This window comes from Anarrhichthys ocellatus, unplaced genomic scaffold (genome assembly GCF_004355925.1).
Source record: "Anarrhichthys ocellatus isolate YVR2014 unplaced genomic scaffold, GSC_Weel_1.0 scaffold20, whole genome shotgun sequence".
In the NCBI taxonomy this organism is placed as follows: Eukaryota; Metazoa; Chordata; class Actinopteri; order Perciformes; family Anarhichadidae; genus Anarrhichthys; species Anarrhichthys ocellatus.
This window is the reverse complement of record NW_022280050.1, coordinates 517,819-520,947: the sequence shown is the minus strand read 5'-3', so window position 1 is coordinate 520,947 and position 3,129 is coordinate 517,819.

Sequence of the window (3,129 nt, the reverse complement as noted above, 5' to 3'; positions counted from 1 at the left end):
ACACACACACACACACACACACACACACACACACACACACACACACATACACACACAAGACCTTATTTCTTGTTCCGTGGCTGCTTTTCTTGAAAGCATTTGTTTCTGGTGGAGGAAAGGAGAGAGAATAAGTCATCTGAGAAGCCTGTGACAGAGACTTCAGTGGTAGCGACTGAAACTTATTAAAGAAAACTCTAGGGGGAGCACTTACCACAAAGCACAGAATCCCACTGAATCGTTCTCGATCTTGAGAAATCAAGTCAAGTATTTAAAGTTTCAATTCCCTGAAAAAAATGAGTGTAGTGTTACTTTCCTCCTGTTGAAGAAAACTGACTGGTTCACTGATTCTAGACACACACACACTTTCTCAGAAGTAAGTAAGATGAATCCTAAATAAAAAGATGGAGTGTGTGTTTTACATATCTCAAATGTCCTCTTGACTGCTCATTTTGTTTTAAAGTAACAGTTAAAGAATCTGTACGATGGGATAATTTATTTGTAGCATGACATAGTTAATTTTGTGCAGTTACATGTTTACTTCCTTTTGTGAATTAGCGTTGATATATAGAGCAAAATCTGTAGAATATTGGTTTTCGTATGTTTGGTAAATCCCAATACTGAATTCCCAGCAGCCAAGTTTGACACTGAATGAAAAATAGAACACAGATCTATCTCTCCCTGTTTACATCAAGTGTCAGTAAAACAACAAAGAGCAGCTTAGTCCCCCATGAGATCAGCCATTTGAACCAATACTGAAACCTTGATTAATTTCAGTCACATATTATATATTGATTGTAGAAAATGCATTAACTCATGGTTCACACAAAAAGTATTGTACCAAACAATGTGAGTGATATTCAACAAAGCTGGGATCCCACAAGGATCTATTTTAGGTCCTCGGATTTTTTAGTTTTTATTACTTGCTTCATGTCTGTTTTTTTTGTTACAAGAAACAAATATATGCAGATAGGGTAAGGCTTACCTGTATAACATTCATTCAATCCAAATTAGCCATTCTAAACATTTATTTATGGTATTTGAAAATATAACTAAACAGTACATTAACACCATTTTTTCACTCAAAAAATAAGAAAGCAGCAAAAAGCATATATTTGTGTTCCTTGTTTAATGTTTAATTCAAATATTCCTCCTGACTCTGATGTTGATTTGTCTGTATAAATGACATATTTGTTTGTATACTGTATGTGTCTATGTGCTTTCTATTGCAAATAAAGATTAAAAAAAAACTTGTATAGCCAGTAAGTGTACCTCAGGGCTACTGTAGGGCCTTTAACACACTTTGTTTCATCTATGCATTTGTTTGGCAGCTTGCTAATTCATTAAATCTGTTTCTTTGTTGACACTGAGTAGCGGATTCGTCATTTTAAACCTGCAGTAATTGATTTATTTGTGGGCATTTTGGGGCGGTTCCCCAAGCTGTGACTATAAAAGTATGGTGAACATATCAGTAAACGAAGCAACATTAGCATGAATTGAGTCGTGCTTCACTTGACCTCAGTCCTACATTCACTCTCTTTTAAACTCTGGTTTTGTATCCACCAGAGAGAGGGAAATACCGAGCTCTTAAGACGCTAAGTTCACCACTACGTTCACCAGCTCGTCACTGACACTAGCCTCTTAGCGAAACAACCCATTCTGCTTCCATATATTTCGTACAGAACACTGATGCAGAACAACGGTGGAACAGTCAGGCGTTGAAAAGGCTGTGTCAAAGGAGCTTTTATCTGTGGGCTGTTTGATGCTGAGTCGGGTTTGTCCGACCTGTTCAATCGAGCAGTGAGACTGAAGAAGAACAGTCAAAATGAAAACAATGAGCTGAAAGACACTAAAATGCTCCATAGAGCTAGGTGGACTGCAGAGTTCATTTTTTGTGGGTCCGTCACTATCGGAAACCCATCTGATCCATTATTATTAGAAAACAATAGATTAATGCAGCTTTAAATTAAATTTTAATTTTGAGAACCAAGACATTCAATACAAATTTTGGCAAAAAAAAAGTTTCTTACTGTATTTAGTACAAGCTGAGACAATACACATTTACTTTGTATCTTTGACTTGTTCTTTTTAGGAAATAAATTAGGTGCAAGCACTGCCAGCTGCAACAGTCTTGTCAAGGACGCATGACTTGCTCTTTTATTTGCTGATCTTCAGCAATGCAGATCTATACCTGAAAGGGAGCGTTCCATTTGCATTCAGGAAGCACACAATGAACGATTCTTTGCGACTGTCCCTATTACTAAGACAGCTTAAGAGCTTGCACACTTACAGTAGGTAGATAGCTAGAAGTGCATATACATATTATTCTCCAGCTCAGGGGCATCAACACATTGCATTCTGTGTTAAATTCTTTGAACTAGTCAGGGATTAATCCATAGCAAGAGTCTGTGTCAATCACCACTACTATTCATGATGACAATGTTCGGATGAATAAAGCAGGCCAAGACATTTCCAATGAGATGGCGTGTTTAACATAACAAAAGGATGTTTTTCCCTGCATCTTATTCTGTTTTCTGAAAACCCTTGATTTCATTCAGGCAGTCATTCAGTTTGCTATCATCTCTTCTTTTCATTGCCTTGTTGTGTAAGCCCCCATAAGCCCCCATCCCTTCACCACATTTCTTTCTTTCTGACTCTCTTTCCGTTTTTGTCATTGTATTCACTCCTCACTTTGTTTTCTCATCCCTCTGTGTATCTTATTCCTCTCTGAGGATTCGCCCCGGACATAAAATGCTTGTATATTAAATTATTTATTTATTTGTTTCTTATTATTTGCATGGGGGCAAAGGGTGTGATGGTGTGTGAGTGGGGGCCGCTGGATAAGAGAGGTCAAAGTATTAAGATGATGTAGTTATGGGTTTGCAATTAATGAATTTACATACGGTAATGGGGAATGTTTGGCAGGCAGAATGCTGCTCCCAGATGGTAACAAGTCTGACCTCTGACAAATGGACTGATCACAGAAGCAGAGGGAGACGGAGAGAAACAGAGACTGACCTTAGAGAAAACAGAACGATCTCCCACTTAATTTCACAGACACTCATTTACAGACGTTTTCATAAGAGAGAGAGAGAGAGAGAGAGAGAGAGAGAGAGAGAGAGAGAGAGAGAG